At 48.7% G+C, this 25958-nt stretch overlaps 1 protein-coding gene across 2 annotated transcripts in view; it reads left to right on the top strand.

Annotated features, from left to right (window-relative positions):
* SMAD3 (SMAD family member 3) overlaps positions 1-25958 on the top strand; it is a 126915-nt gene that overhangs the window by 73999 nt on the left and 26958 nt on the right. The gene's annotated exons all lie outside the window — the stretch shown is intronic.

Genomic DNA, 25958 nt, shown 5'->3' on the forward strand with positions numbered 1-25958 from the left:
TTCTGGAAAAAAGTAAGCCTCAGATGCCTTGTGAGATCCAGTTACGTCAGGTTTTCGGATAAAATGTCAAGACAGCAGTGCTTGATTTCCGGCCTTGCCTTTCGCCTTTGCGCACTGTCTGCTCTTGCCAGAATTTGTATTAGGGAGAGGGAGCCGTCCTGCTACCCTCCTCCCTCAGGGAAATCATTCCCTCCCTGGCCTTTAACCCTTTAAAGATTGGAAAGGGAATACTTTGATTTCAGGGTTAAATGCAAAGCTTCCCTCTCCACCGAGGCTGGATTGGAGGGGTATTAGGAAATACTTAAGAATGTTGCAGCCTGGGGCCTGGGGCTGGCTGGGTGTTGCTGTTCAGTATGAAAAGAGGCTCACCTGCTTGCCTTCCTGTCGCTGTGTCTTCGCAAAGCATCCCGTCTGAAGCAAGGTACCTCCCTTGGCTATACTAAAGGCCCCCCAAATGTTGGATAACTAGATTTTTTTTTTAAACCCTGACCCAACCTCACTCAGTTAAAGGTTCAGTAAGTCTGTCTTTTCGTCAGCTTGGGTGGAAGCCAGGCTCCTGGCCCCGACAAGTCAACGTGTTTGATCCAAGAGGGTAGAAGATTCTAGAAGAGACAATAAATACAAATTGATGACCGTTGATGACTTGTCTCCCCATCAAGGCTGCCGTTTTCTCTTCTTCCCTAGTCTCCACTGAAAATGAGGTAGCCTTAGTTCTCCCTGTGATTTCGAGCAAGAGAAATGGTACCCAGAGGTGGGGTTGTTATTAAACTCCCTTCTCTGTTCTCTTTTCTCTCTGTCTCTGCCTGCCCCAAGTGTAGTCCAGGCCACACCTCCCCAGCCTTCCCTGGCATTCAGTGTTGCAGATCCTCCAAGGTTGGCCACTGCCACAGCTTCGACAAAGCCACCACGAGGCTCTGCAGGCTGTTGGAAGGCCTTCTTTGTGGAGTGAACCCCTCTAGAAGTCTGACATCTTCAGGATGGGAACCTGTAGAGAGATCAAGGGACTCTCCTTCTCAGGCTTTGGGTATTGAGTTCTTGGGTTGATCCAGGTAGGTCTAGAGCTGGCAGAGGCTCCGGGTAGCCATACAATTTGCTACTCAAACTGGGACTCTGCGAGTGAAAGGAGATGCATTTACTAATGACACGAGGGCAGTGTGAATTGAACTGTCCCAAGCGAACGTTGTGTGGTTGGTCTACAAATGTCCCTTGGCCCTTCAGGTTCCATTTTGTTTTATAAGAAGCAGTGCTTCCCCCATTGGAAGAACAGGCAAGAGTTGCAGGCTCAGATGCTCCCGGGGACAGGCAGAAGGTGGGAGGCTGGGGCCTGGTGTCAAGACAGAGTGGAACTTGAGGATTCATTTCCCATCTAAAGGGGCATCGGTGACATGGCATCAGCCAGGGGTTGCCAGATCTTCTGATTTTTTTTTTCCGAGAGGCCAAAAATCTAGATTTACATATGAAATCTCCCAGCTTTTAAAAGTTGGCAACTAACTTAAAAATTTAAAAATCTCTGTGTAGGCCAAGCACAACATCTGTGGGCTGCTGCCTGTTTTCAACCTCCGGCCCAGACCAATTAATTGGTGGCTTTCTTCTGTGTCTCTGGATTCCGGCAGCGGGAAGTTTCTCAGGAAGTTGCCCAAATTGACCACGAATGAAGTGGGGAAGAGGAGAGAGGCGCTTGCCTTGACTTCAATGGAGCATTCATTTGCACAATAAATATTTATTGAGCACCTGTTATGTTCAAAGCGCTTTCTCTGTTATGCTGTGTTTTGGGTTTAATGTTTTGAGACAGCTGTCCTACTCATGCTGATAAGTTCTTTATATCGTGCACTGTTATGCGTCCCTGCCTCTCCCCTGGGATTATAACCAGGATGGATGCAATGGGGGAAATTCAAGAAGGGATGTGGATGGAGAACCTGGGGCCCAGCTCTCAGGCCCTGGACAGTTCATTGGATGTCAGCTTAATGCAAAAGTCCCTAGGAGATGGTCTTCATCTGAGGAAAGACCTGGGCGTGACAACCTGGAGCAGAGAGCGCCCAGCCAAGGACACTTGTTCTGCAAGGTCCCTGAATTTTGTTCTAAGAGCAGGAGGCAGAAATCACAGAGGAACAGGCTGCATTCAGCCCTGTGTTGGGCAGAACTTTCGAATGTAGTGCTGTATCTGAGGCTGTTGGGTTAGAGGAGAACTGGGCATGAACAACAGACTGGTCCCAAGTCGGAAAAGGAGTATGTCAAGGTTGTATATTGTCATCTAGCTTATTTAACTTATATGCAGAGTACATCATGAGAAATGCCAGGCTGGATGAAGCACAAGCTGAAATCAAGATTGCCAGAAAAAATATCAATAACCTCAGATATGCAGATGACACCACCCTTATGGCAGAAAGCAAAGAAGAATTAAAGAGCCTCTTGATGAAAGTGAAGAGGGGAGTGAAAAAGTTGGCTTAAAGCTAACATTCAGAAAACTAAGATCATGGCATCTGGTCCCATCACTTCATGGCAAATAGATGGGGAAATAATGAAAACACTGAGAGACTTTAATTTGGGGGCTCCAGAATCACTGCAGATGGTGACTGCAGCCATGAAATTAAAAGATGATTGCTTCTTGGAAGAAAAGCTGTGACCAACCTAGACAACACATTGAAAAGCAGAGACATTACTTTGCCAACAAAGTAATAAAAGTCTAGTCAAGGCTATGGTTTTTCCAGTAGTCATGTATGGACATGAGAGTTGGACTAGAAAGCTGAGTGCCAAAGACTGATGCTTTTGAACTGTGGTGTTGGAGAAGACCCTTGAGAGTCCCTTGGACTGCAAGGAGATCCAACCAGTCCATCCTAAAGGAAATCAGTCCTGAATATTCATTGGAAGGACTGATGCTGAAGCTGAAACTCCAATACTTTGGCCACCTGATGAGAAGAACTGACTCATTTGAAAAGACCCTGATGCTGGGAAAGATTGAAGGCGGGAGAAGAAGGGGACAACAGAGGATGAGATGGTTGAATGGCATCACCGACTCGATGGACATGAGTTTGGGTGAGCTCTGGGAGTTGATGATGGACAGGGAAGCCTGGTGTGCTGCAGTCCATGGTGTCTCAAAGAGTCGGACACGACTGAGCGAGTGAACTGAACTGGGTTAGAGGACCCCTAAGTTTGTCTTTGATTATCCAGAAAATCTAATACCTTGCGGCTGCCTCCTGCTTACCCACCAGATTCCTGGACCTTAAACTCTTTGTTTTTTTAATTTTTATTGGAGTGTAGTTGCTTTACCGTCTTGCGTTAGTTTCTGCTCTACAGCAGAGTGAGTCAGCTCTATGTGTACATATAGCCCCACTTTTTTGGATTTCGTCTCCATTCAGGTCACCACAGAGCGCTGAGTTGAGTTCCCTGAGCGCAGGAGACTCACTAGTTATCCACTTTATACATAGTTTTAATAGTGCACGTATGTCAATCCCAAGCTCCCACTTCAACCCCTCCATCTCCTTTCCCTGCTTGGTGTCCATACGTTTCGTTCTCTACATCTGTGTCTCTATTTCTGTTTTGCAAATAAGATCATCGAGAGCATTTTCTAGGTCTCATACATATATCCGTGAATATGTGATATTTGTTTTTCCCCTTGAGTTAACTTCACTCTGTTTGACAGTCTCTACTTAATGCTTTTTTTCTGGTTTGTGATTCATATTTCTGATGGGCTTCCAGCAGGTACTAGCTTATTTATACTCTGGCAGCTGAACAAGGGGCCAGGTGCCCCAGAAAAGCCAGTTCAACTGTGTTGAAAACAGATGCGGTTCACCTGGGGCTGAGGGGAGGCGCTGGTGGGGGCAAGCTCTGGGAGGGTCAGTTCTTGATGCTGTGAAATGTTGCTCACATATTCTGGTCTCCTGCACCATGAGTTTTAAGTTGGGGATGATACTACCTGCCTCCAGGATGGTTTGAGGCAACTAAGATCCAGAGAGCTTAAGTAACTTGCTCGCGGACACACACCTGGGCTAGGAGGAACCCAGTCCCGGACCCGACGGTTGACTTTCACTGTTCTCTTATCCATGATGCTAAACTATTTCATTTTTAATTTCCTTTGTGTGTGTGTGTTCATTCTTCTTTGTATCTCCCCCCGCCCAAACCCCCCCATTGTTTCAGGACTATCAGCATTCAAATGTTTAAGAACTGGCCTTTTTCCCTGTGCACTTGGCCAGAAGTAGGAATTCATCACCGTCTGTGAACATTTGCAGAGCCTCCATGGTTTGTGTGGAGTTATACTAGAAATACTCAATCCCAGGGCTGGGCTGGCAATGAACTCAGTCTTTCTGCAGAACTTTTGGGGACGTATCACCACCAGGTTGGAAGGACTGTCCTTGGGGCATGGCGACCTCTGTCTCTCACTTCGTTAATGTGCCCCTCCCTTCTTGCCCCCAGCGTCAGTCTTAAGTGTGCCGAGTGCTCTTGCCTCTTGGCATGTCCTAGATGTGTTAGTCGCTCAGGCATGTCCAACGCTTTGAGACCCCATGGACTGTAGCCAGCCAGGTTTCTCTGTCCATGGAATTCTCCAGGCAAGAATACTGGAATGGGTTGGCATTCCCTTCTCTAGGGTAATCTTACCAACCCAAGGATCGAACCCGGGTCTCCTACATTGCAGGCAGATTCTTTATTGCCTGAGCCATGAGTGTCCTAGATAAGAGGTTTCCAAGTGATGTGCCCTGATATACAGCCTTCCCATCCCCAAATCTTAGGCTTCTTGAGGGGAACAGTGTTTATATCTGGTTTGTTTGGGAATAGGAGGTTAATATAGGGGAGTCTGGAGGCCTGAGTGATTGTAGAGGCTGCCGATGTCTTAAGACATTGGCAAACCACCGTGCTAAATTATGGTGAAGCTATAGTGACCTCAACATTTAAAGATTTAAAAAAAAAAAGCTGGCAGAATAGTCTTGTGATGCTTGAAAGGACCCCTGCACTTCACCATCTCGGCCCACCACGTTGAACATGAACATAGGGATGTGAGGCCGTGTGCAAGAGAGAGCTCGCTCGGAGCACAGCACACCCGGAAGTTTGCTCCTGGGTTTAAACATCCCCCCACCATCATTTCCCTGGCATGTCCCTTTGCTCCGTGGATCATTCCTGGCCAGGCCACACCCTGCACGCACCCCAGTCCCCACACTACTGAGGCAGGGGCTGGAGTCTCTGTGTACAATTTGTTCTCCAGTGCCAACTTGAAGTTCTGAGACCCGCTCTGTGATGCTCTGAGGCTTTTCATTGATCAACAGTTGTTACGAGCAGTGTCTCAAGTCATGGATCTGCGCAGTTTTATGAGAATGACTAGATAGTTAGACGTTCATGTACCAGAGAGGCTGTAACTACTTTTTCAGCAAACTCATTAGTGTGTGTACATGTCACGCCTTTTTAGAACGTCATAATGGAGTCGTTATGCTTTCCTGTGTCAACACTGGCTTTCTTCAGCGTGTCATGGAGTAAACAGAAAGATAGCTCTGACACTGTTGGAGCAATAGATGAGATATAATTGACATACAGTAAATGACACTTATTGAAAGTGTGCAGTTTGATGAGTTTGACATATGTACACGCATGAGACTATTGGCATGATCAAGATAATGAACATGCCCTTCGCAAGATCCCTTCTGCCATTTGTACCTCTGCCTTCCTGTTTGCCTGCTGCCCCTCGGTCTCCAGGCAGCCACTGGTCTGCTTTCTGTCACTGTTCATTAGTTTAAACTGCCTAAAATTTTACACTAATGAAATTGTACAGGGTGTACTCCTTTTATTTGGTGGGGGGGATACTTTCATTCGCATAGCATAATTATTTTCAGATTCTTCCATGTTTTTGCATGTTGCAGTCGTGAATTCCTTTTTATAACTGGGTAATGTTTCACTGTATGGATATAAACAGGAGTTTTGCTCTTTGTGTTTAAAAGCAAAGAATTTTAGCTGAGGCTGTCAAAAGTACATGATCCGTATAAAATATTATGTCCGAGGGGAATATGTACACGTGGGTTTTCTCTCATTTACTTTTTGTTTTAAACGTTTCTTATGGAGGAGTAGTTTTTTTTTTCCTTTTGAAAATGCCCTTTGAAAGAGCAGATATTGGTGTAGAATGCATTTGGCCCTCAATTTTCACTTAATTAAATCAGTAATTATGTAGTGTTTCCTACTGGGACTTGGGAGCACAAAAGGACTTCACATCACAGCCATCAGTGGATTTGCTCATGAGGTTCTGACATCCTACCTGGGGTAGAACTGCGGTGCTTTTAGACACAGGATGGCACCAGCTTGCCTTCTATAATCTTCTCAGTGGCCGATGCTGAATGTTGCAGCAGCTACGCCTTCCCTGCCTGCGATTCTTCCGTGACCAGGCATGGGGACAGACTCTGCAGTTTCCGCTGCAGCTTCCGCAGCTCTGTGATTCCTGCTCAGAGCATTCGTGCGGAGCGCAGGCAGGAAGTTAACCTTGTGGATTCCCTCATCCTTGCAAAGCCACACACAGAAGGCCAGCTTTGGAGTTGACCATGGGAGTTGAGTTCCTGGCACTTGGGCAGTCCCCAGCGGGAGCTAGAACTGAATGGTATTGCTGGGGTGTTGGAATTGTGTTCCTTTTTGCATTGTTCAGAGAAATTTGCCTGGAGGAAGTCTTCTCTGTGTGAGAAAAAGAACAAAACAGTGAGCTGCTGATTAATAGTTAGTCACATTGTCGGAGAAGGGACCTTGGGCATATCTGGTCCAACCTGCCCGTTTTACAGATGAGAACTAAGGTTTGGGGAACGGGAATAACTCACAAATAGTCACTAAAGCAGGACTGGGACTTGAAGAACCCAGGCAACTGCTTCAGACCTTCACTTTCATGATCTCTGAGGATGGGAGTGTCAAGAAAAACTTGGCAAACTTGAGTGGACTTAGGAAGGAGGAAATTGTTCATCTCCTTAGTCTCTGCTCAAAGCTGCTGGTATCATGTAAAACACCACCAGCACAGACAACAACATAAATTGTCCTCAGATGAAGTTTCTGTCATGTTCTAACATTTAAACTGGCCCTGGGAGATGAGACACCTTCCCTAAGGTCACCCAGGTGGCAGAGAGAGGAGCCAGAGCTGGAATCTGGTTCCTGGTCCCTGGTCTCACCTGTTCCCACCGTGTCTCCTTCACGGCAGGTGAGTATGCCGGGCAACAGCCTGATGCAATGGAAAGACCCCAGGCCGTTGTGTTTGGAGTTCAGAGCTTGACTCTGCTCTCCTGCTCTCTGTGTGACCTTGTGGAAGAATCTTAACCTTTCTGAACTTCATGGTGGTCTTTTACAAAACAGGGCCCTGTCCAGCAGGATAAAAGTATATAAGCATAAAGTGCTTAACAAAGAACTTGCTTTAGGAAACAACTGATTGATGTTACCTCTGGAATGAAGGTGAGGCAGGTATGGGAAAAGCTAGTTGTGAAAAGAGAGCCTGGAAAGCAAAAATTAGGTCCGATTTGCACCAACTGTGGGGCGCCCATGGCCCTGCTCCTGCACACTGACTTCAGGGGTGCATGGTTTGGTCCTTTAGTCCTTGATCCTTTGAAAAGCTGAGCAAACTGAGGTGCTCACTAAGTGCCTGGCACATAGTAGGCCCTCAGTAACTACAGACTGGGGCTGCTGGAGTGTCTCCCTGTCTCTCCCGGTAGAGGTGGTCGTCAGTGGAGGTGAGCGATGGTTCTGGAGGTGGCTTGGCGTGGCATCTGGGCTGAGTGGGAATCAGTACAGACTGGGCGGGGGGAGGGGGCGGGGATAGGGGACAGTGTGTGTCTCACTTAGATGCCACTTCAAGTCATGCCCTGCCATTGTCCCATGGAAAATCTCCATATAAATAATCGATGCTATGAGCAGGGGAAAGAGGAGACAAAGCCATTCCCTTTACTGGGGAGACCAGGATCTGACTGTTGAAGGGCCGTGGGGACAGAATTGGGTCCTTTTGTGGAGAAGTGGCTCTTCTTCTGCATCTCCACCCGCTTCCACCTGGTGCCCGAGCAGAGAACATCCGAGATACTTCTCAAAGCAGCCGAGATGAGTCAGGAACTTGAGCTTGCCTGTTGCCGGAAGGCAGGCAGAGCCAGGGGGCACCCTATTGTGGGGCAAGAAGAGAGCATCCGGGAAACTTTCCCCACCGTCTGCCAGGCCTCCCCGAGTGGCCCCAGCCTCCCCTCCCGCCACCCTGCCCCTTCCAAGGAGCCTGCTTGAGAATTCAGTGATTCACTTCCCGTCTTCCACCCTTGTTTAACGTTCCCTCCATTGTTACCAAACGGTCCAGGCCCCGGTGGCAGGGGGTGTCTGCGCTCTGGCGGCAGAGGGAGGGGAGGGCAGAGCTGTTTACAGAGCCGGGAGATGGGCCCGGCCTCCTTGGAACATGGGCCGGGAGGGCGCTGGGGCCGACAGCTGGCTGTGCGGAGGGTGGGAAGCGCCAGAAGGCGGTCCTCCTGCCCAGACACCCTCTGGTCTTCCTGCCCGGAGGGGAGCCCTGCCGTTTGTTGTGGGCTTAGCTTTTTTGTTCCCTGACAGCTGAGTTTTCCATTTCGGGCCACAGATAGTTTTAGGATCATGGATTTCTGGAGTAGAAAAAAAAAAACAAGAACGGAAGGGGCCCTGGGGTGATGCTCTCTCTGCCGGGGCCTCGGTCTCCTCCTAAGTGGAGAGAAAGAGGGAGAGGAAGTGCAGTGGTTCATTTTAGAGCCCCCACCCCCACCCCCAGCTCTGAAGTCCTCTGATTCCTGAACCTGGAACAAACCATACGAGGTCATCTGTATTCATTCCTGTGTCTTGGGCAAATCCCACCGAAGCTAGCCACGAATGTGACCATGTCTGTGAGCCATAGCACCCGTTTCCTGACCTCTGACCTTTGAGGTCAGCAATTCTGCAGACTGTTACCTTTCTGGGTTTCTTTTTAAACGTTTATTTTTATTTATTTGGCTGCACCGGGTCTTGGTTGCACCATGTAGAATCTAGTTCCCTGACCAGGGATCAAACCTGGGCCCCCTGTACTGGGAGGGCAGAGTCCTAGTCACTAGACCATCAGAGAAGCCCCATCTTTCTAGTTTGAAGCCAACTTCTCTCTCAGGAACTTATTTGATACCAGTTTATCCTTTACTATTGCCTCACAGCTGTGACTGCCACAGCCTTGCTGATACTGCTGTTAGGTTTGGGCTTTGGGGGTTTGTTTTCTTCTAACCTGCAGAAAGAGTAGAAGTCCTGAGGTTTTCTCTTTTCCCCTTGCTGTGTGTTGTTTCATTTCTGAGAAGGTAGTCCCTCTTGATCATGTATTTGCTCTGCTGCTGTTGATGATTCAGATTTGTTTCTTCCAAGGCCCTACGTGCATAAAGGCAGTCAGGGAGCTGGCAGATGTAAACACAACCATTCTAAAGATCCTTTTCACGGCAAATTAGTGTGTTTCTCAGGTAGGTGAACTGTCAGTGCTGGATAGCAAGCAGACAGGAGAGACTGGCAGAACCCATCATTTTTTTTAAGGATTTTTTTTTTAATGTGGCTATTTTTAAAGTCTTTATTGAATTTGTTACAATATTGCTTTTGTTATTTATGTTCTAGTTCTTTTTTAAAGAGGGGAGTATGAGGCATATGGGATCTTAGTTCCCTGACCAGGAATCGAACCAACACCCTCTGCATTATAAGGCGAAGTCTTAACCACTGGACCACCAAGGAAGTCCCTGAACCCATTGTTGTATAGGTGGGATGCGCCATACCTAGAGGCCCCTCACCTGAGCAGCACAGCCAGCGCGGGAGCGCAGACACTCTAGTCCACTCCCTGGCGTAGACCCACATTTGTTGTGCATATGTCTTCTCTGCCAGTAACTTCAACACTGATAAAATCTCCACTCAACAAATATTTGTTGAGTAAATTCATCGAAAAACCTTCTAGCCCGTGTCTGCCTACAACCTTAGCCACATATGACTTTGTCTCTCTCTGGTATGATGAGTGAAGTAGGCAGGACTTCCTCACTCAGAAGCCTTTCAGCTCCCTGCACCCCATCGCTGGCTGCTTTAGCAGAATGAACTGGCACCTGTGGCTGTCATTCCCCCGCTGTTTTTAATGGCACCTCTCGATACCAGCTGATTGCTTCGAGAACATTCCTGGCATTGGGTTTCTGGCAGTAACGTGCATCTGTGGGTCCCTTTACTACAAGGCTTCGTGTCTTGATTGGGTTCCTAAGGCTGGGATGCAGCCTAAGGTTTGTATTTGTCGCCTCCATCTTCTGATTGTTGCTGCCCAGAGGAGTAATTCCCTTGCCCTGACCTACTTGTGAACAAATGCAACATACAAGCCCCATGCTCCATTCAGGGGATGGGGGCAGTTATTTTAAGCTGGGTCTCCTTGTCCTTAAGGAGCTCCTGTCTTTGCTGGGAGGGGAAGCCAGGTACACATGGAAGTTACTCTATCATCCCAGGTGATGGTGATGGTGAGTTTGGTGAGTGTTGGACAGTAAGGTCTGTAAGTCTTTGAAGAGGGGAGGACAGAGAGAGATCTTTCTGCGGGAAGAGCCACAGAATGGGGGTAATCTTTAAGCTGGAGGCATAATTGGGCCGAAGGGAGCCTCTGGACCCCTAGACCATGTCAGCATACCACCAAGGACTGAAGATCTGTGGCTGTGGATATAAGAGCCCCACACTCAGGCACTATGGCTGCAACATGTTACCTCAACAACTTGAGCCAGCGAAGCACCGTGAATTTCCATACCTGTAATGCAGGCCTCTCGGAGAAGGCAGTGGCCTTCTCAGTTCTCCACTCCAGTACTCTTGCCTAGAAAATCCCATGGACGGAGGAACCCGGTAGGCTGCAATCCATGGGGTCGCAAAGAGTCAGACACGACTGCGCGACTTCACTTTCACTTTTCACTTTCATGCATTGGAGAAGGAAATGGCAACCCACTCCAGTGTTCTTGCTTGGAGAATCCCAGGGTTGGGGGAGCCTGGTGGGCTGCCATCTATGGGGTCGCACAGAGTCGGACACGACTGAAGTGACTTAGCAGCAGCAACAGCAACACAGGCCTCTAAATACCTGTGTGCTGTTTGGGAAGTGGGCGTCTGATGAGGCGGTGGGTGGGCAGGTACTCTGGGTACTTGGCTGGGACTGGGTGCATTGGGTGTGGAAGAGAGTTGTGAGGGTGCTGGACCCGAGGGGAGAGAGCTTCACCTGGAAGCCTTTCTGTGCTCCCAAGTGGAGCTGCCGGGGGGTCGGTGGGGGCAGTGGTTGGTGATGCAGCTTTTAGCCTAGAGCTGTTTAGTCCTTGAGGCCAGCAGGTGATTGCCACCCTGACATTTTAAGTTCTGAAGTCCTCCCTTCTTGTTTACTGGGAATTCCCATCTTCCTGCCCATAGGGGTTCTTTGCTGTCTTAGGTGCAATTGCCCCCAATGAACCAGAACCTTTTGTTGAGAGACAATAGGAAGTCTGTCCCCTTAGTCTGAAAGGAATGCTAATTGGCTGCTTAAATTGTCCTCAGGATAGTGATGCCCAGAATATACAGGACACCCATTCTTTGTTACCAGTTAGATGGAAACTGCTTATGTAAGCTTGTAAAGCTTTGGACCAGAGAGGCAGAGTGTCTGTGGAATGTTAGAGACTGGTGTCCTGCAAACGCTGTCTTTTCTGCTTACACAGGTAGCTGTTTAACTTCATGGGCCTTAAACTCACTTTTTCTAGAAATGTGGTCATTTCCCACCCCTCCCTTGCTTCCAGCTCCCCTACAGTGGCTGCCCTGAAAGGTTTGAGGATTCTTACTTAAGGCTTTGGGGCCTATTTACTTTTTTAAAGTTAATTTTTATTGGAGTATGGTTGCTTTACAATGTCGTGTTAGTTTCTGTGCAAAGTGAATCAGTTATACATATAGCCCCTGTTTTTTAGATTTCCTTCCCATTTGTGGGCCTCTCTTAAAAATAAGGGAAAGAGTGGTAAATGTGATTAAGACTGAAATGTGAGAATGTTCCTTTCCCAACCCGTATTGTATGGTATTTCACCAGAAATGGTTGTAAACTTGGAGCTTGAGTGAACATTTTCTAGAAGCCCTACTCCTCAGTTCAAATGTCACAGAAAGTTGCCAGGTTTACCCTGCATGCTCTATAGTGCTTATGACATTGTTTTATCTCCCTGGCCAGTGACTCATAATGAAGGAAGTCAAAACTGAGCAATTAACAGAAAAACTCCTCATTTGTCCTCTTCACCTCTCCCCCCCCCAACTCCCCTAGTCACGAACACAGCCTGACATTTTCTATATGTCTTTGGAAACTTTGATTTGTTTTAATAGGACAAGGCAGTGAGCGATCATCATCATTGCCTGGTTCCACTCCTTGAGGCCCAACTGTCTGTGAGAATCTTCTCCAAAAAAGGAAAAAAAAAAAAAAAAGACAAAGAAAATCCCATCCCCAAACGTGCAGTCTGCCCACAGGAAGTGATTCATGGGGCTCAGTTCTTGCAAACCTGGTGGGGCAGGAGGTGGAAGGCTGGGAACTGGGTCTGGGAAAAGACAGCCCCAGAGAGGCTACTCAGACCTTAATGGTTTCTGCTGGAAGAAAGTGAAAAAACAGAATGACTAAGAGTCCTGTAATAAGAGTTGTTTGTTTAGCGAAGTGAGCTAATATTGAAGTTCACTGGCAGATAAGACAAGAGAAATAGCAGTTGTCAGGGGAGGTGACTCTTTGGAGCCCTGCCTTTTTATTTTGTAAGAGATCAAAGACATTTCTCAGTCTTCAGGCATTTATTAGTGGAAGGCTGATCTGCAGTTCAAGCCCTGGTTTTCTCTTCTTCAGAAAAAAGGGTCTAAGCCTAGATAATGATCTAACAGTCTCCAAAAGCTGCTCCCCACGCCCCCCTATCCCCCACCAGCCTCTTTTTTTTTTTTTTTTAACTTTTCCCTCCAAAGTTAGACTGTGGAGCCTGGTGAATCTCTTCCCCAGCTGCTCCCGGAGTGCCATGTAGAGAGAGAAGGAACCCTTTTGTCTTCTTGTGTGAGTCTGTCCTCTGGGCTTCAGGCTGCCATTTTCTCTTTTCTCCCATACTGAAAATACAAATGAATCCATTTCTCCAGAGCAGTTTGGAAGCAGGGACCCTTGAAGTGTGGGCTGTTTGAATAGCCATGCTGCATGTAGGGCCAGGGCCACAGGAGGCCAGAGTCCCCCAGTCGAATGAGAAGTATCTAAACACACCTGAACTCAGAGTTCCATTTCAAACTCCCTGTGTTTTACGAAGTGAGCTTTCGGGGTGGGGGTTGTAATAAAAGCTGGGCTGAAGCGTACTTTTTGCCTTAAGCCCATCAGAACAGGGCCAAGGGCTATGAGTATCCTGAGCATTCTGTGAGTGATCTCTTTAAAAATAAACAAATACATGATCTTCAGGCTTAATTCCATTCTTAGTGAATATTAACTGGCAGAGCAAAACGGCGATCCAGAAAGTTCCGTGAAGCGTGGCATCAATTCTTTCCCCCTTATTTCAGTAACCAGAGACCAACCCAGACTTCTGTCACATCTTCCCTTTCCAGTGTGAAACCTCTGTGATCCTGTGGAAAAAAAAGTAATCCCCGTCAAGTTGGTTCTTGGAGGAAAAAAAAAGTTCCTGAACACCAAAGCTGTGAAATAGATTCCACATGAAACACTCCTTTTCCTCCTCGTCTTCCTTCTCCCCCTCTCCCTCCAAGACATAACTACTTTCTTTGCATGGGTGAGGGGGACGGGAGGGTACCATGACCATGGATGGTCTCACCAGTCCCATGGAGAACCTCTGGTTCAAAAAGAATGATCACAGGCATGGGGAGCTGGGTTTGGGCTGTGATCCTAGCTTACAAAGTCGGGCACCACTTCTTGCCCATCTGGGCAACTTTGAGCGAGTCACTCAATGTCATGTGAATCTTTCACCTGTAAAATGGGATTGAGGGGACCCACCCCACAGAATCCCTGTACCCAGGGAGATGATGAGTGAGAAGTGCCAGGCTGACACCTGCTCTGAGGTGGAGATTGCTTCTGTTTCCCCAACCTGTGCCTGTGCCCAGAGTATTTCCATAGCCCACAGATTCTCAAGGAACCTAGGGGAGTGACTTTGCCCCCTAGGGGACCTTTAGTGATACCTGGAGATGATTTTGGTTATTGCAGCTGGGAGGTGAGGTGCTACTGGCATCTACTGGGTACAGGCCAGGGATGCTGCTAAATGTCCTGCCACACACAGGCCAGCTGTGGCTCCTCTCCACCCCAATGTAGAGTGATCTGTCCCCAGTCTCGGGAAAGCTGAGGTTGAGCAGCTGGGGTGAGGAGGGGACTGGGCTCCCCTCACAGCCCGATGTTGAAAGATTCTTGTTGTACGTGTGCTTTACAGATGATTGTAATTAAGTGAACTTTCTCCAGATCAGCCTCCTCCTTCTGAAGAAAGTGCACACCCTGAGTGCATCCCGGGGCCCTTGGGAGGAGTGAGGCCCTCACGTCCAGATAATGTGTTTCCTGTGGGATCCACCCCCCGCAGTGGGCAGGACGAGGTGTTCCTTGGCTTCTTCCTTCCAGGGTTTGCCCAGGGGGTCCTCCCACCTCTGGGGCTCACACTCGGGCCCCATCTGCTTGGAGCACTTGTCACAGATCTGAGCCAGCAACTCTGGAAAGCTCTCAGCGGGGAGGGGAGACATCAGTCCAGTGGGGAAGGAGTGAGAGCTGGTTTCTGGTCCAGAGCACAGCACAGGGGGCTTCAGCCTGGCATGGGATGGGTTGTTCCCCAGTGTGGCAGCCTAAAGCATCAGCTATTACCCATTGGCAAGTTCAGATGGGAATTGGGTTGTTCTTGGTGAAGTGGTTCAGTGACTGGTATCAGGGCTTGTGAAATTCTGTTTTCAGCTCTTCACAGGCCAATCTAAACTGGAACATTAAAAAAAAAAAACGTGCTTAGTGTACTTAACAAAACTTGCTGAGGACATTTATGAAACGGGCTGGAGCATGTGGTCGCTGTGGTGGGGTTACAGGGAAACCTCAGTTATCCGGAACTTGGGGACCACCCCCCAATCCCCTGTGCCAGATTCTTCTTTTGTGGCACCAGATGATAAGAAGGAGCCAATACTGGAAATGTTACTTTTTATTTAAACTCTAACAACCAAAGTAAACTTTGAAAAGATTTGGGGAATAATAGATTCAATGTACTGGAGAAGGCACTGGCGACCCACTCCAGTACTCTTTGCCTGGAGAATCCCATGGATGGAGGAGCCTGGTAGGCTGCAGTCCATGGGGTCGCGAAGAGTCAGACACGATGAGCGACTTCCCTTTCACTTTTCACTTTCATGCATTGGAGAAGGAAATGGCAACCCACTCCAGTGTTCTTGCCTGGAGAATCCCAGGGATGGGGGAGCCTGCTGGGCTGCCGTCTATGGGGTCTCACAGAGTTGGACACGACTGACGTGCCTTAGCAGCAGCAGCACATTCAATATACAGCTAAATTTCTTTTTGTTTGTAACAGGTTCTTTTAATGTAACTTTCAGAAGGTTGCACTGATGGGACAGAAATTATAGCATACGTCCTTCACCTAGATCAAGTGCTCAGACCCAGTTTTTAAAAAAATATTTGTCATCCTGAAGATTGAGAACTCCAGGCAACTTAAAATGCAATACAATAAAGAAAACTTATTAATATGTTTTGTCGCACTCAGCTTACTGAGGGCGAATGTGGGCTCACGTCTTTCAGACTTCAGCAGCGAGTTCTGGCTGCTGTGAAATGACAGCTGGGCGACCACCTTCTTGCTCTGCGCTCACTTGCTGGGTGAACTTGAAGGGCTTAATCTATGAATCTGTTTCCTCAACCACAGAAGGAAGGAATTGGGCAGGATGCTCTCAAGGTCCTCAAGTCCCAATCTGCAGTTCTGCAGAGTGGGTTTTCAGGTAGACAGTTAGCCGGGGCTTAGCTGACCAGGAATGCTTTGTTCTTTAAATGCTGGACGTCTGTGATTTGTCACCTGGAGCCCCTTGACTCGACGTGTGACCCCTGTGTGGCATTTCTGCCTGGAACAGAGGATGCTTTGGTTTTGTCTGTGGGGTGTGTGTGTGTGTGTGTGTGTGTGTGTGTTTGTGGCTGTACTGTATCTTTGCTGCTGCTCATGGGCTTTCTCTAGTTGCGGTGAGCGAGGGCTTCTCATTGCAGTGCCTTATTGCAGAGCGTGATCTCTAGGCACTTGGGCTTCGTAGTCGTGGTGCTCAAGCATAGTTGCTCCTGGTAGGTGGGATCTTCCTGCACGAGGGATCGGATCTGTGTTCCTTGCATTGGCAGGCAGAGTCTTAACCTCTGGAGCACCAGGCAAGTCCTGGATTTGGCTGTGTTGACTAAAGGGAGAGGATCCTGGGTGAACCCCTAAATCCACTGGCCCTCTCAGCAGGGCTATTTGCAGGGCTTTCATATTTGCTGGGGAGAAGGAAATGGCAACCCACTCCAGTATTCTCGCCTGGAGAATCCCAGGGACGGGGGAGCCTGGTGGGCTGCCGTCTATGGGGTCGCACAGAATCTGACACGACTGAAGCGACTTAGCAGCAGCAGCAGCAAGAAGTCAGTTTCCCTGGTAAGGAGGCAGCATGGGACAGCATGGGAAAAAGCACTGTCTAGCCCACCCTCCATTTCTCCACCCGGGCCTGGCTCTGAGGTCTGGCCCTGCTCCTGTACAAGTTACATGACCTTGGTCAAGCCCCTTTAGTTCTCTAAACTCGGGGAAGGCAGGATGCCCTGGGGTTGAGCCGTCTTTGTATTCTCACATAGTAGCAGTGTGCCCGGGCTTCCTCCGTGGCTCCGCTGGCAAGGAACCTGCCTGCCAATGCAGGAGATGCAAAAGATGCGGGTTAGATCCCTGAGTTGGGAAAAATACCCTGGAAAAGGAAATGGCAACTCAGTCTAGTATGCTTGCCTGGAAAATCCCATGGACAGAGGAGCCTGGTGGGCTACAGTCCATGGGGCCAGAAAGACCTGGGCATGACCGAGTGCACACGCATGCCTATGCAGCAATGTGCCCCGCGTATAGTCCATGCTGTGACTGGGTCCTGGTGTGTTTCTGGAGCTCTGTGCTCTGCTCCTGATCTCCCAGCCCCGTGTCCAAGTCTGCCGGTTTCATGTCGGCCCCCAGATGGCTGTGGGTCACAAATCTCTGGTCACAGGGATATGTGGGCCCCGGGCCTGCCTCTCTGCCCGAATGCACTGGTGGGCTCTGCTTCACCATCAGCTCTGGACTTTGGCATGTCCGTGTCCTTGGCTGTGGCTCCCACCATCATTTTGGGACACTTTATGGGCCCCACTTGGAGCCAATGGGAGGAAACCTAATTTCCTGCCACAGGAAATGGTTCAGCTGGTGAAGAATATATTTAAGGAATAAAACCTCTGTCAGAGGAGCTTGAGAGCGTTGCTGGAGAAACTCTTAAGGGTCTCTCATCAGGAAGCTGCTGGATGTGGGACAGGACCTCAGCCCAGAGGCGGACTGTGCTCTTAGCCCCAGCAGCTGGTCTTGGGCCATGCTGAGAAAGGACTGGGTCAGGGAGAGGGGCAGGTCGGAAATAGACCCTTTTCTGCAGTGGAGCGTGTTTATGGTAACATCAGCTCAGAATTAAGACTTATTTATTGGATTTGCTTAAAATGGGCCCGGCGCCCCGTAAGGCTGGGAGGGTGTGTACCAGACACATGGACTAAATTAGATCCAGCAGCTGAAACTCCCAGTTCACTATTAATCCTTTGGTAAGCATTACTGGGTGTTTTGAGTGGGACAGAGGGAGAGAAGGAACACTACCAGGGCTAGCTCTGCGCAGCCTTGAGCCCAAAGGAGTAGTCGGTGATGCATAGAAGGACATGAATGAGATGCCCTCCTCGTCGTGAGGTTGCAAATTGTACAGCCCAGAAGCAGGGGCATGAACTAGATGACTTCTTCTTCTTCTTTTGAATATTTTATTATTTATGTATTTGGCTGCATGGCTCTTATCTGTGGCACCTGGGATTTTCATTCCAGTATGTGGGCTTCTCTCTAGTTGAGGCACATGGGCTCGGCAGTTGTGGCACACTGGCTTACTTGCCCCATGGCATGTGGGGTCTTAGTTCCCCGACCAAGGATTGAACCCACGTCCCCTGCACTGGATGGCAGATTCTTAACCACTGGACCACCAGGGAAGTCCCAGGTGACTTCTTGAGGATACTGCCAAGCCAGACCGGTGGTCATGTACTCAGGAGCTGGAGAGAGTGGTGATGTCTCCCCACCATCAGGCCTGGCCTGGCAGCCAGGAGACCTGCTCTGTAGCTATAACCTGGGTGCAGACAGCTGTGTGGTCCTAGGAGGGGGGCGCCTTTCCTCTCGATGGAGTGAGGCGGGACCATTACAAGACTTGCCTTATGACCCAACTGCATCTCGGTGAGGCTGCTCTGAGATAAGGAGCACGAGAGTCTTGTGAAGACTAGAAGCACCAGGCTACCCAAGGCCTCGCTGTGGCTCCAGGGCTGTGGACCCAGATGGCCCGGGCAGGGGCGGGGCCTGCTGTCTTGAGCTCCTCCTGGGGACCTTTCTCTTCCGGGCGCTGTCATAGTGATGGGGGTAGTAATAGTGATGCTACAAAAACGATAGTGGGTTGATGCCATATATTGTGTCCTAACTATTCACCAAAAGCTTTCCCTGGAATGTCATTTAGTCCTCCCAACAATCCAGCAAAGGGACTTATTTAAGATGACAGATAATTAAGACCAAGACATTAAGCAATCTGATCAAGTTTACACAGCTATTGACCAGAGAGTCCATATTTGAATCCAGGTTTATCCAAGTACCAAGCCCCAAAGTCCTTTTTTTTAAAAAAATGGTGGTATATTTGACATACAACAAACTGCATGTTTTTCCACTGTACAGTTTGGTCATTTGTGACCTGTGTATATACCTGCAGAACCACCACCAGGGATAAAACCACCATATGACCCAGCAATCCCACTCCTAGGCATATACGCTGAGGAAACCAAAATTGAAAAAGACACATGTATCCCATTGTTCACTGCAGCACTATTTACAAATAGCTAGAACATGGAAGCAACCTAGACGTCCATCGACAGATGAATGGATAAAGAAGTTGTGGTACCTATACACAATGGATATTACTCAGCCATAAAACGGAGCGCATTTGAGTCCATTCTGATGAGGTGCATGAACCTAGAACCTATTATGCAGAGTGAAGTGAGTCAGAAAGAGAAAGATAAATATTGTATGCTAACACACATATACAGAATCTAGAAAAATGGTAGTGAAGAATTTATTTACAGGGCAGCAAAGGAGAAACAGACATAGAGAATAGACTTATGGACATGGGGAGAGGGGAGGAGAGGGTGAGATGTATGGAAAGAGTATCATGGAAACTTACATTACCGTATGTAAAATAGATAGCCAACGGGAATTTGCTGTATGGCTCTGGAAACTCAAACAGGGGCTCTGTATCAACCTGGAGGGGTGGGCTGGGGAGGGAGATGGGACGGAAGTTCAAAATGGAGGGGATATATGTATACCTATGGCTGATTCAGGTTGAAGTTTGACAAAAAACAATAAATTTCTGTAAAGCAATTATCCTTCAATTAAAAAAAAAAAAAACCACCACAAGGAGTCAAGGTACCAACATCACCTTTATTCCTTGATAAGCTCCCTATCCCATCCGCCTCCAACCGCCATCCTGAGGCATCCGCGGATCTGCTTGCTGTCATGCAAACGTAAGGTTGCATTGTCCGTTGACTTTATATGATGTTATACAAACAGAATCACAGCTGGCTTCTTTTGCTGAGAATGATTGTTTTTCTCTTCATCCACGTGATTTGTATCAGTGGTTCATCCTTTTTTGTTGCTAGACTTTGTATGGCTGTTTCAGTGTGTTTGTTCATTCACTTGTTGAGAAGCATTGGGTCATCTGCAGTTTGGGGCTTGGATGAGTACAGCTGGGATGAACATTCGTGCACACGTTTGTGTGGACAGATGCCTTCGTTGCTCTCGGGTAAGACTTCGGAGCGGACCTAGTGGATCATATGGTGGGTTTATATTTTGAACTTTTGTAAAATTTCTAAACTGTTTTTCAAAGTAGTTGTACCATTTTACATTCCCACCAGCAATATAAGTTGTAGTTGCTCTACATCCCTGCCAGGACATGGCAGTCTTCTCAGTAGCAGCTGTTTTAATAATGATGGAGTGGCATCTCATTGTTTTAGTTTGCACTTCTCTAACGACTAGTGATGTCAAGCATCTTTTCATCCTCCTTTTTTCACCACATTTATATATTTTTGTGTAGTGTCTGTTCAAGTCACTTACCTGTTTTGTTTTTTAATAGTTGGGTTGTTTGTTTTCTTATTAGTTTTCAGAGTTCTTTATGTATTCTGGAAATAGGTCTTTTATCAAATATGTTGGTGGTTTAGTTACTAAGTTGTGTCTGACTCTTGCAACCTCATGGACTGTAGCCCACCAGGTTCCTCTGTCCATGGGATTTCCCAGGCAAGAATACTGGAATGTGTTGCCATTTCCTTCTCCAGGGGATCTTCCTAACCCAGGAATTGAACTGGGGTCTCCCGCATTGCAAGCAGATTCTTCACCGACTGAGCTACAAAGGAAGCCCCATCAAATATATTCTTTGCAAATATTTTCTCCTAATTTGTGGATTGTCTTTTTTATTCTCTTAACAGAGTCTTTTCAAAGACCAGAGGCTTAGGCTTTGATGATGTCCAATTCATCAACTTTAAAAAAACTTGGAATATGTTTCTGATGTAGTATCTTTGCCTGTCCCAAGGTCACAAAGATGCTGTCCTCTGTTTTCTTCTAGAAGTTGTATAGTTTAAAGCTTTATATTATGACCCACCTTAGTTAATTTCAGTGTAAGGTACACGTGTAGATTGCATCTTATTTTCCTCGCATATGGCCGTCCAGTTGTTCTGGCACCGTTTGTTGAAAATGGTCCCTTATTTCTCTACTGAGTTATCTTTGGACCTTTTTCAGAAACCAGTGGGTCGTATCTACGTGGCTGTTTCTGGACTCTGAGTGTCCACTGATCTGCACCTGGTATTGTACCTTCCTTGGTTTAAAAAAAATTATACTCTTAAAATAATTCATGTATGTAGTTTAAAAACTCAAGAAGTCCATGAAGAACTCAGTCTCTCTTGATTTTTTCCTTCATATTCTTATTTTTTATTTCCAGGAATGGTTTTCAATAGTTTGCAAATGTTCCTGTTTTAGGATTCCAGTGACTTGTCTCCCTGAGAGTAGTTTTTGTTTTGTTTCATTTTGTTTGGAAGTTTTTTCCTGCTCCCTACATTGTCTCAGACTTCTTTTTTCTTCCCTACTATGTCTGTCTCTGTGGGGATTCCGGATGTGCGTCTCTATTAGAGAGTGTGGCAGTGAAAAGCTGAGTGCCTGCTTGGCCTATGGCAATGGGAGGGGCCTGTTGGCAAATGGGCTTCCCTGTAGGGCAGGCCTGCAGGAACTGGGTCTTTTTGTTGGGTGATCCCCAGATGTCAGTGTTGCAGGTCTTTTCTCCTGGGCTGAGCTGTTTAATTCCTCTGCAGGTGGGAGTGGGGGCATGGGCCTGACTGTTAGTGTCCTGGTGCCTGGTGAACAAGGGAGCCTTCATGAAATCCTGTTTCTAACCCTTGTCTGACTTCACCCCCAGCTATGCCCTGTGACCCCATCCAGAGCCCTGCTCTCCGGATCATTTTCCACAGAGAGCAGACCTGTCTCTGGCAGGCCTGGGGAGGTCCTGTTTGTGGGGAGGCTGACAGGGAAGGAGCTGGGACCTGCCGGCCTCTTCTGCAGACTTCAGCCCCATCTTCCTATTCTCAGCCGAGTCTTGACACGTGAGTGGTGCCTCCAACTCCTGAGTCTTCCCAGGTTTTGAGGCCCAATGGGAATCACTTCTGTTGGCTTCCTCTGATGATGCTTGGTCTCAGCTCACATCACTCTGCTAAGTCTGTTCCCATTTGGCCAGCTGCTTTCCAGTTTTGTCCGATCTGCTCTTCTACTCATTGTCTTGGGCAGGACAGGGAGAAATGCATCCGTCTGGTTTGTTGTATTTGACCAAAGACTTTCCTTGTCTCTCCCACCCCTGCCCCTCCCCTCCCCTTCCTCCTCTCCCCTCCTTTCTCTTCCCTCCCCTCCCCTTCCTCCATGCATCTCCTTCCCACCATCTACCACTTGCCTCCTCTCTCTCCTCCTCCTCCCTCCCATCCTCTGTCCTTTGTCCCCTCTCCCTCCCCTGCCTCGCCTTCCCAGTCTCATACCCCCTTCCGTTGATCACTACCCCCTTCTCCTTGCTTCTTCCTTTATGTTTTGAGCTTTGTCTGTTGTAATACTGCAGGTAGACAGCCAGGATCTTTAGGCCCTGAGAAAAAACAACCCGTGTAACCCAGAAGGGGTTGGATGAGGAGTCAGGACACCAAGGCCTCTGCCTGCCAGTGTGATGTGCCTTCTGCCCTCCTTGCCTCTCCTTCTCCACCATCAACTCCCCAGACCCATAAGGGCTGAATCCCCACGTAGCATGCTCAGGCCTTGCGCGTCCACGGCCTCCCATTTCTGCCCACTCTGCGCCCGTCTCTCCCTTGCAGGCCCCTGACCCTGGGTCACTCTGGGTCTCTGGTTTGGCTGTTAGGGGTCCGGGGGTTAGGCCGTTAGGGCGGCGTGTGGGCACCCCTCTGCACCAGGAGTGCCCAGACTTTCCTGTCCGCCTTTCCTGCTGAGGCCCAGGCCCCGTGCACGGCTGATGGGAACGTGGCCTTCTGCTCACTCTCTCAGGCTGTCTGGCCCGTGGAAAGGGGGACCCTTCTCTCCTGTTGTCCACCATCACCCTCTTCCTGCCCTGTATTACTATTTTTTTTTTTTTTACATCTATGACTCTTATTTCTGTTTTGTAAATAGGTTTTTTTGTATCATTTTTTAAGATTCCATGTATAAGTGGTATCATATAATATTTGTCTTTCTTTGTCTGACTTACTTCATTCAATATGACAATCTCTGGGTCCGTCCATGTCACTGTAAATGGCATTATTTTGTTCTTTTTTTATGGCTGAGTAATATTCTGTTGTATATATACACCATATCTTCTTTATCCAGTCCTCCTCCATCAATGGACATTTTGGTTGCTTCCATGTCCCGGCAATTGTAAATAGTGCTGCATTTAGGAAAAAAAACGCCTTCCATCAACTGGGTAGGGAAGGGGGACTCCCTGCACAGTCACTCCTTCCTGCTAGGCTGAGCATCTCGCCAAGGACTCTCCATGTGGAGGCCACTCCAGGCGTTCAGTTATCTCTCTTCGGGGGATTTTGGCAAACACTGAAGAGGGAGTGTGGCCACGTCCCTCTCTGTGGGCACACAGTGGCTTTTCAAGACAATAGGAACAGCTACATCCTTCTCTATCCCCAATAGTCACCTCCCACTCCCCGCTTTTCTCCCCCTCAGCCCACCTCACTTATCCAGGGCTGACTTCGGAGACGGTCCGCTGTGGTGTGGAAGAATAATGCTCATTGCTTGGTACTTCACTAAGGACTTTTTGTTTTTTTTAATAATTTTATTTATTTATTTTTGGCTCTGCTAGGTCTTCGTTGCTGGATGTGGGCTTTTGCTGGTTATGGTGAGCAGGGGCTTTGCATTCCAGTGGTTTCTCTTGTTGCAGAGTATGGGCTCTAGGGTGTGTAGGCTTCAGTTGTTGGGGTGGATAGGCTCAGCAGCTGTGGTTCCCAGGCTCTAGAGCACAGGGTCAACAGTTGTGGTGCACAGACTTAGTTTCTCTGGCATGTGGGATCTTCCCAGATCAACCTGTGTCTCCTGCATTGGCAGGCAGATTCTTTACCATTGAGCCACCAGCGAAGCCCCCAGAAAGCACTTTTGAGTGGATACTGAAAATTGCATGAGGTCAAGTGCAGCAGTGGAGGCAGAATGTTCCCATTTTACAGATGAGGTAACTGAGGGGCCCAGAGACCTCAAGACTTGCCCAGGGTCTCACAAGCAGAAGAGTAGAACCTCATTTTGACCCCGGGTCTCATGACTCCACATCTGGCCGTCTGCCTTCCGTGTCTCAGGGGCGAGTCCCAGGCTGTCTTCTCTCGTTCTGCCTGCTAATTACTGTTTTGGGGCTGTTGGGGTTCCTTGGTGTGGGGCCCCACAGCAGGGAGGTAATTACACCCTTGGAGTTGCCCTTAGTCAGCAGCTCCCGGCAGCCCCTGTGCCATAGCCTGGATCTGACCTCTGTCCATCCTTCACCCTACCCAGGCCAGTGACTCAGAGAGTTTGCCTGGATTCCTGTTTCTGTCTCTTTGGTTGGTACTTCTGGTGGCATCTGGCAGGCCTCTCCCTCACAGTGTCCATAAATTCCATTTATTCAGGAAAGCAGGTACCCTCAGTCAAATGGGGGCAGGGAGAGAGAGCTTTAAATGCCTCTCCACCAGCCCTGCCCAGCCATCAGAAACGTCCTGTCCGCTGACCAGTGGAGTCCAAGGATGAGCCTTCTTGTAGGAAGGGCAGTACTGCCTTTGGGGGCCTCTCTCTATATATAAGAGCACCCATCACATCCACTCTTTTTTTGTGGTGGGAGGCATGCAACTCGGCTTGTGGGATCTTAGTTCCCCAACCAGGTGTCGAACCTAGGCTCTCAGCAGTGAAAGTAGGGAGTCGTCTAACCACTGGACCACCAGAGAATTCCCCATCTCATCCACTCTTGACTCTTCCACCACCGCTGCCTCCAGTGCGCTTGTCCCCACAGCCAGAATTTCATACACACACGCACACACACACATCTCAGAGGGTTCCTGTGGCTCTTAGGAAGAAGGCAGAACCAGAATCTGAGACCCTGCAGAGGCACCCCTCCCTGCTGCCCCAGCCTCCGTCCTCTCTGGCCACTCTGGCCTCCATTCTGGTCTCCCTCCACATTGTGCTTTCCACCTTCTCGGAACTTTAGCACGTGCTCATCTCTCTACCCGAAATGTCCTCCTCTCTTTGCTTACTTGCCTTTTAGACTTTCTGGTCAACCACTGTCCCCTCAGAGATGCCCCGTCTCGCCCTTCCGTGAAGCATCATCCCCAGGGTCGTATGCGCTCGCAGCTCCCTGCTCTTCGCTTATCATTGTCACTGACCTGATTAGTAGATTAACGTCCGCCTTGCCCATGGAAGCTCTGTGGAAGCCGGGACCGCTTTGTGGGCTCTTTTCCTCTTTCCCTCACCACGGTATCCCTAATGCCACACAAAGTAGGAGCTCATGAAACGCTTGTTAGATAAAGCATTCCTTTTTTTCCCTTCTTCTTCTTTGTAATTTGGCTGCTCCAAGTCTTAGTTATGGCAGGACCTTTAGTTGATGGTGTGTGGGATCTAGTTCCCCAACCAGGGATTGAACTCGGGCCCCCTGCATTGTGAGCATGGAATCTTAGCCCCTGAACCACCAGGGAAATCCCTTGATAAAGAATTCTTTGTGTATGGACTCTCCTAACCCGTCTAATCCTGGTTGTCCCCGAAGTCTCGCATCTTTTCAGAAGCCGCCTGTCTCCCACCTGACTCTTGGCCGATGGTGCTCATGCCACTCGAGCTCCCCAGTCGTCACGGCCTATGGCATTGCTCCAACTTTCCTTTGGGCCGATGACCTGGAGATTTTAGAGGAAGATTCTGATGTAATGGGTTGGAGTAGGCTTTCTGGTTTTGCCTTTTAGAAGAGCTCCTGTGGACACACGCCACTGGTCCATCAAGGACCACATTTTACTCTGGGGAGGGGGTGTGATGGGCACTAGGTCAACTGCTCACAGGCCAAGTCACCACAGAAAACAAGGCTTGCAAAGGGACAGGACACTGCCGTGGGTGGTGGGTTGAGCCGAGCTGGGCTGGGGACCGAGGAGAACCAGGCCTGGAGTGCGGTCGCAGCTCTGCACACACACGACCATGTAGGCCTGAGCTCTGAGCTAGGCGAGCGCCGTGGACCGGGCGCCTGGGCCACCGGCCAGAAAGGGGCTCCTGAGAGGCCTG

This window comes from Bos javanicus, chromosome 10, assembly GCF_032452875.1.
Source record: "Bos javanicus breed banteng chromosome 10, ARS-OSU_banteng_1.0, whole genome shotgun sequence".
NCBI lineage: Eukaryota > Metazoa > Chordata > Mammalia > Artiodactyla > Bovidae > Bos > Bos javanicus.